Below are 10,512 nucleotides of genomic sequence, written 5' to 3'. Positions count from 1 at the left end.
TTCTTTTGGAGATGCAACCTTGACTATAAGAAAGAAATTCGGATTTGGAATCCTAAGATTTTTTTCTGAATCTTAGTTTCAGACTCTTCTTAAGATGAAGCAGGGCCTGTGAGCCTCCGAGCCTGTCTACATAACCTGGAAATCATCATTCAATAACACTTCACCTACCCACCTCACAAAAGATATTTTAAGCATCCACTATAGAAATGTATAAGAAAGTAATTTGCAAACTTTGGTTATGGTCCTGTTGGATAATTCACATATCACCCAAATACTGTCCTGTTAGTGTTTCATAGCAACTTCCATTCCTTAGAGTGTTTTCACTTAATTGGTCCTACCTGCAGGATAACTGTCTGTAAGAACAAAGACTAGATTGTGTGAGCTATTCATGGATGTAGCTATAAGTGGCAAACTGTCACTCTCTCCCGAGTGAGGAGGTGAGCAAATATTGCACAATAAGGGGTGAACTGGAGATCTTCAACAATACGCTCCTTCCTGTAATAAGACAATTCCTGCCAGCAAAATCTTCCATCAGGGCAGCCCCAGCTCTGCTGACAGGAGCTGCAGGGTAGCTGCACTTGCAGGATCAACTCCTGGCCAAAACCTACACAACTCACCTTGTTTGCTGCCCAAAGTTCCAAACACCTGCCCTTTAGGCAGAGCAACTGGTCAGCTCTCTGAAGGAGCTCCATGTTTCTCAGCAATTCCTTGTTCAGTGTCATTGTCTTTGTACCGCCTGTCCAATAAGTGTTTATTAAGCTCCTGCAATTTGCCCAATATGGTGTTTGATGCTAGGGATAAAAACGTGAAAAACAATATGGCTGTCCCTGAGAAACTTACAGGCAAGTGTTAGCCACAGACCTCACAGAACTCCAGATCCGCCTAGCTGACGTTCAGGTGACAGCCAACTCACGAGGAATCCCAGCTAAGAACAGAATTAGAAGATGAGATCTCCCCAGCTGAGATCAGCATGCTAACCCAAAAAATTGTGAGCTAAATAAACGGATATTGTTTTAATTCATTAAGTTTCAGGATGGTTAGTTAAATAGCAAAAGCTAGTTTATAAAATAATGATAAAGATAAAATAACTAGTGTTTGTAAGAAACTATGCTAATTATATTGCTGATGGTGACAGAAAAGGCCATTACTATGAAGCAAACGCTAAATATCATAAATGCTACATTTAGCCGGATGTTTAGACTCTTCAGCTATGCATTTTTAGCTCTTGTCTTAGCCAGCTTGGGCTGTCGTAACAAAATGCCATAGACTGGGTGGCTTGAACAAGAGAAATTTATTTTCTCACACTTCTGGAGACTGGGAAGTCCAAGATCAAGGTGCTGGCTGATTCAGTTCCTGATGAGAGCTCTCTTCCTAGCTTGCAGAGCGTCACCTTTTCACTGCGTCCTCACATGGCGCAGCGAGCTCTGGTGTCTCTTCCTGTTCTTATAAGAGCACCAGGCCTGCTGGACTGGGGTCCCATCCTTATGACCTTGTTTAGTCTCTATCACCTCCTCACAGGTCCTGTCTCCAATTACAGTCACACTGGGGTTTAGGGCTTCAACATATAAACTTGGAGGGGACAAAAAAATTCAGTTCATAATACCTCAAAAACACTATCATTGAAATTCCTATAGAGAAATTCACCTAGTGATTGCAAGATTGAAACTCTCTAGTCCATAACTCTCTTTTCTCTGTTAAAGAATTGTTTTTGGTAACACACAGTTTCTTAGGGACACAACTTTTGCAATATTAAGCCAAACATATTACAGAAATAATTCTCTTGAAAGTTTTTGCTATCAAACCCAATATTTTATGAGGAAAAATCATTACATTTGAAGAAATAACTTGAGCTTTAGGAAGTGAAGGTAGTTTTTAAATCAAGTAAGTCATGTTTGATGTTTTACTCCTTAGAAAAACAATTCTCAAAGGTGCACAAGCATCTCATTTGGCGTTTTTATTGTCTTTCTTTCTTCTCATATATTTTTATTTTTACATTTTAGAAATAAAATGTCAACTTGTGGCATTATTTGAATAAAAAATAGAAACAGTTATATTGAGTAAATGGCAAAGAATGTTTAAAGTCTATTAGGTATTTATATACTATAAGTTTATTTACCACAATGCATATAAAAAAGCATTTTCGCAAATTTTCTGTTTCTTATGGCACAATGCTAAGAAAATATTGTTGCTATACTATTTTGCATTTGAAGTGCTTTTCCTTAGGAATGAATGCTGATGTATACAATGCAGTGGCTACATCTTAAAACATAAAAGAATGGCATATTAAATTCAGTGAATATTTTTGGTGGTCTACTATTTTATTTTTTCAGATTTTTGTACCCCAACCTGAAGTCGACAGATGTAGATTATTCCTTACGCTGACGTCATAAAGAAAATTTCCTGTGTTGATAATCTTGCCTTTCACAGTTAGGTCTTAAATCAACCCAGACTTTATTTTATATGTGGTGTAAAGTAGGATTTTGATTTGTTGTACTTATGGATATATTTGGTCTGAACATTATCTATGGAAGAGATATGGAAGAGAATATTATTTATGGAAGATTAGTGGGTTCATCCTCCACTAATCTTCCATTCCATCTATCATACGTATATCTATATATACATGCATCTGCAGCTGGCCTCTCCATTTTATCTCATTAGCCTGTCCATCTCTGTACCCATGTCACATCATCTTAATTATTACAGTTTTGTAATAAGTCTTAATATCCAGTAGAGCAAGTCTTTGCCCCTAATTCTTCCTTTGCGAAACTGTCTTTAGTTATATGCATCCTCTTGAATTTACATATAAATTTTAGAATCAGCTGGTTGATTTCTATACAAAGAATGTGCCATGATTTTCACTAGGATTGCATTCAATCTATAAATCATTTAAGGAGTAAAATCCACTAATATATCTTTTCATTTATCTAGGTAGTCTTTAATGTCTTTCAATTAATTTTTAAAAATTTCCTCAGAGTTCTTGAACAAATTCTGTTATATATATTTTTATGTAGTTGATATGCATAGTATGATAAATAGCATCTTTAAATATTTTGTTTGTATTCTTACTATTTAGTACGGTTATTTTACTTTATGAATTTTGTGTGTGTGCGTGTGTGTGTGTGAGGAAGATTGTTGGTGAGCTAACATCTGTGCCAATCTTCCTCTGTTTTAAGTGGGATGCCATCACAGCATGGTTTGATGAGAAGTGGTAGGTCTGTGACCAGGAGCCGAACCTGCAAACCCCAGGCCGCCAAAGTGGAGCATGCAAACTTAACCACTATGCCACTGGGCTGGCCCCCACTATGCGGATTTTTATTTAGCAAATTTGCCTTCCTATTTTATTAATTTGTTTGTGGAATAATTTATTTGTGGGTGCTTTTGGTTATTCCTTGTACACAGTTGTATGATTTGCAAATGAGTTTTTACTCCTTTGTTCTTTCCAATCCTTATCCACTTCTTTTTCTTGTCATACTGCACTGGCTAGAAACACTGGTAAAATATTGAACAAAAGAGATAATGCTTAGAATCTCGGTCTTCTTCCCAAATTCAGAAGTAGAGCCTTCAGTGTGTTCTTACTGTGTAAAAAGTTGACTGTTGATTTTCAGTCAGATTAAGAAAGTTCCCTTCTGTTTCTAATTTGCCAAGTACATCAACATCAATGGATATTGTATTTTATCAAGTGCTTTTTCTGAAATCGGTGAGGTCTTTTAATCTTGTAATATGGCAAATTATATTAATTTACTTTTTAATATTAATACAACCTTATCTTCCTGAAATAAACCCAACTTTGTAATCGTGGATTATACCATTATGCTTTGTATACATGTTCTAAATTCTTTTTGCTAGCATATTATTATGATTTTTGCATCTATGTTTTACAAATAAAATTTGCCCATGTTTTTCTTTCCTTACTTATCCGTATTGCATTTTGGTATTAAAATTACACCAGCCTCATAAACAAATTTTTAGTGTCCTGGAAAATTATCGTTAAGACTGAAATGATTTGTTCCTTGAACACCAGTTTGAACTTGTTGGTAGAAAATCTGTGCTTGGAATTTTTTTAGTGGGGATATCTTTGACTACTGATTCAATTTTTTAGTAGTTGTAAGACAAATCAGATCTTCTAATTCTTCTTTAGATAAATTTGCTAATACATACATTTTCTGGGAATTTGTCAACTTAGTTGATATTTTTAAATTTATAGCATAAAGTTTTTATAGAACTGTCATGAATGTTAAAAATCCCAGAAATAGGGGCCGGCCCTGTGGTGCAGCGGTTAAGTGCTCATGTTCCACTTCTCGGTGGCCAGGGGTTCGCCAGTTCAGATCCCAGGTGCGGACATGGCACCGCTTGGCAAGCCATGCTGTGGTAGGCATCCCACATATAAAGTAGAGGAATATGGGCACGGATGTTAGCTCAGAGCTGGTCTTCCTCAGCAAAAGGATGAGGATTGGCAGTGGTTAGCTCAGGGCTGAGCTTCCTCAGAAAAAAAAAAAACTCCCAGAAACATCCAAAAGAATTATAAACACACATCTAAACAATAATCTGCACAAGAACAGTCATAGTAGCTTTATTCATAATTGCCAAAACTTTGAAACAACTAAAATGTCCTTCAACAGGTGAATGGATAAACAAACTGTGGTACATCCATACAAGAGAGTAATAGTCAGCAATAAAAATGAATGAGCTATCAAGCCACAAGAAGACATAGAGGAACCTTAAATGCATATTGTTAAGTGAAAGAATTCAATCTGAAAGTCTACATACTGTATGATTCCAATCATACAATATTCTGGAAAAGGTGAAACTATGGAGACAACAAAAATACTGGTGGTTGCCAGGGGTTTGTGGGGAGGAAAGGAAGGATGGATAGGTGGGGCAGAGGGGATTTTTAGGGCAATGAAACTATTCTGGATGATACTGTAATGTGGACATATGTCATTATACATTTGCCAAAACCCAGAGAATATAGAACACAAACAGTAAATCTTAATGTAAACTATGAACTTCAGTTAACAATAACGTATCCATATGAGCTCATCAATGGTAACAAATGTTCCCACTAAGGCAAGATGTTAATAATAAGGGAAACTGTGTTCAGAGGAGAGAAGGAGTGCATGGGAATTCTTTGTATTTTCCGCTCAATTTTCTGGAAACCTAAAACTGCTCAAAAAAGTAGTCTATTAATTTAAAAAATTAAGTAAATAAGCATGGTATTAATTTATCCCTTCGCATATGATATTTCTTAATTGCTTTTATAATTGCATCAAGCTTTCAACGTATTTGTCCATTACTATATTACATTTTTATAATGATGGAATCCAAAGCTAAGTCCTGGGCCTAGTTTCTTCTTTTATAAACTATGTATCATTAAAACACTGCATTTTTTCCTAAACGACTCAATTTTATGGATATATTACTTTGACAGACAGTTTTGAGAAATGCTCTCATTAGTGTAGGTTTCCTTCCTGAGTAACCATTTTTTAAAAATTAGAGCTTCATTATTGTTGGCGAGTTGTGATATTTTTCAAGGTCAATAACATTTGCTAAGCACCAGCTGCACCAATTCAGACAGGTAATTCTTAGCTTACCTCCGTGCGCGTTTGCCTAAGTTGGTCAATTTAATAAACTTATTTATTTACATAGTGGTCACATAAATCTATCAGAGCAGATATTGTGCAACTTTAGATAAATTCCAAAACCCTGATTTATTGATGACATTTTCCATCATGGGGAACAGAAAAGAACAATTCAGGCAAATAAACAAAGACGTCCATCTCAGGACACACTAACTGTTCCACGCTGTGTTTCCTATTGAATGTAACCCATCTGCACAAAGATGAAGGCTTAAGTATGTGGTCCCCTGATGGCCGAGGAGAATCTGGTTGTGTTTTATTTGAGATGCCAGGTTAATACGATTTTCCTAAACTTCAGAATTCAATCCACCTTTTTTGCTTTGGCAGCTGTTTCTCCTTTGAATTCCAGAAGGTCTACAAAGTCGAAGGAAGTCAAGTTTGATTCTTTTGCAATGACTTAAGCAGAAATTTGGAAATATCAGGCTTATTTTTTGAGATTCCCTATGATTAAGCAGAACATTTATTTCCTGCTATTAGTTATAATTGTTTTTTAGTATTTGATTAGTATTATTTTCATTTGCTTATTTGATTTGCGGGAACTACATGGGTGAAGGGCACAAGAAAAATGAACGATCTTAATACATAAAGTTTGAGGATTAGAATTCCAAGCTCTTTTAATTTAGGATAAACTTGAAAGCAATTGAGTCATTCCTACTTCAAACTCCTAAATATCAGGAGCTATAATACTAACAATAATAAGTGAAGAAAATAGAGTATTTTCTTCCTCCCTTGGGGATGTGGCCATGTCTTGGACTTCATTGTATTTTTTCAGCAATCGGTCTTGGGCACAAAATTTCTTCTATATGAGTATTTGCTAGTAAAATGAGTTATCAAAGTCTGGAGCAGGTATTTTTTAACTTTTTTGAATAAAAAAAGAAATAAGGAATAGTTCAATATTCACCTTTTTAAAATGTCCTCCGGAATTCAAAATTCAATAAAAATCACATATCAACACTAGGTCAGTTGCTTAGAAAACAGCTGTGAAATTACCATGATTGAATCAATCATATCTAATTAGGAGGAGAATCCAGACCAAGTACTTTAATAGAGGACATTAATACAGGCTACTAGGTGCAAAGAATAAGAGCTGAAAGACAGTCAGGAGAGAGTGAGGACACACAGAGTTTCTCATTGACACCCAGAGATAAGCTTCAGACAAAAGTTATCTAGAGCTGGAGAGACAAATGAGATGATGCTACCAATGGCCCGAGAAAACAGAGCATCCAGACTGAAGATGGAACCACAGAGGCGCAGACGCTCACCAAAGCAGGGTCCAACTGGGAAGTGGGATCAGGGCAGGTATGTGCCCTACAGAAATTGTGGGCACAGAGAGAAGGTCTGCCAGAGAGAGGTGAATTGTGGAGACTCAGTCTGTGCTAGAATTGCAGCCCAAAGCCAAGAGAGAAGGCAAAGAAGTCACTTGGCTTCCCTTCCCTAGTCCTCCAATTTCCCAGTTTTGTCTCCCTTTAGCCACATCTCTCTAGAAAATAATTGGCAAAGGGGCTGTAGGAAATCAAGTTTGCAGGGATCAGGGCCCTGAAACACTGAACAGAAGAGCAGCAAAAGGATTTTTCTCAGTGTAAAGAAGTCATGGTTTGAGGAAATTTGGCAGAATATCCAGAAGCTTGGACTAGGAGAGAAGTAAGAAATGTAGGGTTGGAAAGTTCTGGAATGTCTCTAACAGCAACATTATAACAGACAAGAATATTCACATCATTAGTGTTTATATTAAGTTTTATGGCAAATAACAAAAGTCTCAGGAATGTTTTAAAAATTTCTGTGAGCTCTTGAGTCAGTAGGAAATCTTGTTTATGAAATTGTTGGCAAATTTCTTAAAACAGCAACCACTTATTGAATGTTTATTATGTGCCATGCATGCATTTTTCTATTTAATTCTCACAAGAACTCTATGAAGTAGATCCTGTTATTTTCATTTTTCAGATGAAAGGACAAAAGCTAAAAGAGGCTCAACAATTGTCTGAGGTCACAATGGTGGTGAAGTGGGAGAGCCCCTAGGCAAAGCCAGCCTTTCTGATCTTCAAGTTCTGTCATTGATCACCGTGTAATTCTGCCCCAATCAGTGCTGGCTGAATGAGACTTCGTTATGTGTTATTCATAATCACCTTTGTGGAGCAGATGGCTCTCTCCCACTTCCACAAGGCTGGCTCACAATAATGACGGTTAAAATTACGTAGGTGTTTTATATCCAACCCACACGCAGAAGATGAAATCATTCCTGCTTATGTGACCAATAATTTTTTCAAGGCTATATGTACATTTTGTATGTGTGTGAGGAACATTGGCCCTGAGCTAACATCTTTTGCCAATCTTCCTCTGTTTTATGTGGGATGCTGCCACAGCATGGCTTGATGAGTGGTGCTAGGTCTGCGACCGGGATTGGAACCTGTGAACCCTGGGCCTCCAAAGCGGAGCCTGAGAACTTAACCACTACGCCATCGGTCTGGCCCTATATGTACATTTTTAATCATCCCTTTAGTCACCTGTAACTACTCTGTTCTTCTGTAAGATGGCGAAGGTACACCGAAGAAGGGAAGGAAGCATTCGTCCACAGGTAGAGATAGCAAGTCTTCTGCTCATCCAAACCAGCCTCAAACCTCCCCAGCCTCCAAGACCTTGCTGATTTTGCCCTGCCAACCCTGAAGTGGAAAAGCGTTTGCTGGTCTACATTGGCACACATTGCTACCTTGCCCTGGTCAAAGGAGGCTTATCTGATGACTGTTCTCAGCCTGCCCATGGGACACTACTAGTCATTGGTGGAGCGTTCTGCAGAGGTGGTGGAAACATTATGTTCTGTTCTAGAGAGACTATAAGAGCCATCACCTTCAGCTACAGGTCATTCCACTACACTTCTGATGACATTAAAGATGCCTTCATTTAACGACAGAAGAAATCCCAGAGAAATCCCAGAGAACTCTGCCATCAAGCGGATTGCACAGCCAGGAGCAGACTATTTTTGTGTTGAACTTGACACAGGAGAGAAGCTTTTCCACAGAATTAAAAAGAATTTTCCTTTGCAGGTTGGAAAGGAGATCCTGGACAATAAAGCCATCCTTCATATTCCTGACTGGAGACAGTGTCAGATCAGCAACGATGAGGAGAACACCCTGGTCCACCACTTCTGGAAAGACTTTGAGCCCTTTGACTTCACCCCAGACAACTAAGCGAAAGGAAAGGCGCTTTATGAACCTCACAGGAAGTAGTAGCAGCCTGTTCTTAAAGAAACTTCAGGTCTCCTCTGGGAACTGTCTCCCGCCTGTTTTTCATGCATTCTCATTGGAACCTACCTGTAGGAAGAGGACTAAGATTTTCCTTTTGGAGGAAGTCATATTCTAGGATGAAAATTCTATGTTAAAAGCATGTCTGTCATCCACCTCCAAATACAGCTCATGTTTATTAATATTTTCAAAAACATTTAAAGTAGCAAATAAAATTCAAGTGCTTTTCTATAAAAGAAAAAAGTGTGGTGGGTAGGGGCAACATGAACTCTGATATTTTTATTTGAGACTAAATTAGACAGATAGCTGGTTGGACCTTTAAGCCTAAAGGGCTTCAACAATTAACTAATTAATATTTTTTTATTTTTTAACTTCTGACACACTACATAGGGTATAAGTGGGAGTGGGGGGTGGTGTGTGTGTGTTTAGCAGGGACAAGTGTAGCATGTTATGCCAGAACTCTTTCTCAAAATTGTACAAGCCAATGACACTCTAGAAGCTCACTTTTAATGGGTATTGGTACTCAGAAAAATAAAATATATGCTATATAGTAATGAAATTTAACCCTAATATATTCCTATATAATGTTACCCAGGTTACAATGGACATGTTTCTCAAAGAGAAGTGCTTCAAAAAAGAAAGAGTAAAGAGAAGAGTATCCATCTTCAGCTGCATCCATTTGGGCATCATGAAAATGTATTTCCCATCTGTAGGGCCAGCACAGCAAAAAAGCATTTGTCAGGGACTCAGGTGCCCCACCTGTGTTCCTCCTTTACTCTATAACCTTGGACATGTCTCTTAGCTGCTTTCGTTCACAGTCATTTCTCCATAGTATGAGGCAATGACTTCTTGCTTTCCCTACCTCAAATATGTGTAAGGTAAGAAAATGTAAAATGTGATGGTTGATGTTAACGTACTTTGCAAACCACAAAATGCTATATTCAAGTTATAAAAATTCTTCTAAGTTTTTGTATGCTGGTCTAAATACACACACACGTACTATAAATGCTTTCACACACACACACACACACACAGAAGCCTGAGAACTAAGTGCCATGCCATGTACATGATGCACACTTTTATATTTTAGGATGTATGGATTATGAGAGGTGTTGGAGGGGTGAGAAAGGAAGATCCATAGGTGTGACAGACTGGTGCAATTGCCCTGGCCTCCATCTTACTGGGAAGCTCTCTTAGTACGTCAAACAAACAGCAGAGGAAGGAGAATGGTTGCCATTCACTGCTAGGAAAGGGACATGTGGCAGAAAATCAAGTTAAATCATCAAACTATATCATGGTCTCCTAAAGATTTTTCCTAGCGAAATTGGAAAAAAAATATTACCATCTCATCTTGATTTAGACAAATATGGGATGGCACCTTCTCAGATAAATTACAAAAAGAACTTTCTCATGATTGACATCTAGAAAAATAATAAGAAATATCAAAATTATCATAAAGAGTGAAACATTCACTATTATTTTAAGTAATTTTTCTCTACACTAAATAATTCTGCTACTGAAAATTGGAGAGATGTGACATTTTTGATTTAGGAGATTGAATTGTAGCCAATTTACTTTCTTTTTCATCCAACACAAAAACTTAAAATGCCCTATCCTGTGGTTGAATTATCAGACTA

General features: G+C 37.4%; 1 pseudogene; it reads left to right on the top strand.

The window, feature by feature from the left end:
* Window positions 1-778: 778 nt before the first annotated feature.
* On the top strand, window positions 779-8,953 carry LOC139073677 (CWF19-like protein 1 pseudogene; annotated as a pseudogene).
* The last annotated feature ends 1,559 nt before the right edge of the window (window positions 8,954-10,512 follow it).

The sequence above is a fragment of the Equus przewalskii genome, chromosome 9, assembly GCF_037783145.1.
Source record: "Equus przewalskii isolate Varuska chromosome 9, EquPr2, whole genome shotgun sequence".
Taxonomy (NCBI): domain Eukaryota; kingdom Metazoa; phylum Chordata; class Mammalia; order Perissodactyla; family Equidae; genus Equus; species Equus przewalskii.
The sequence above is the reverse complement of the archived record's forward strand: the minus strand, read 5'-3'. Positions and strand labels throughout refer to the sequence as shown.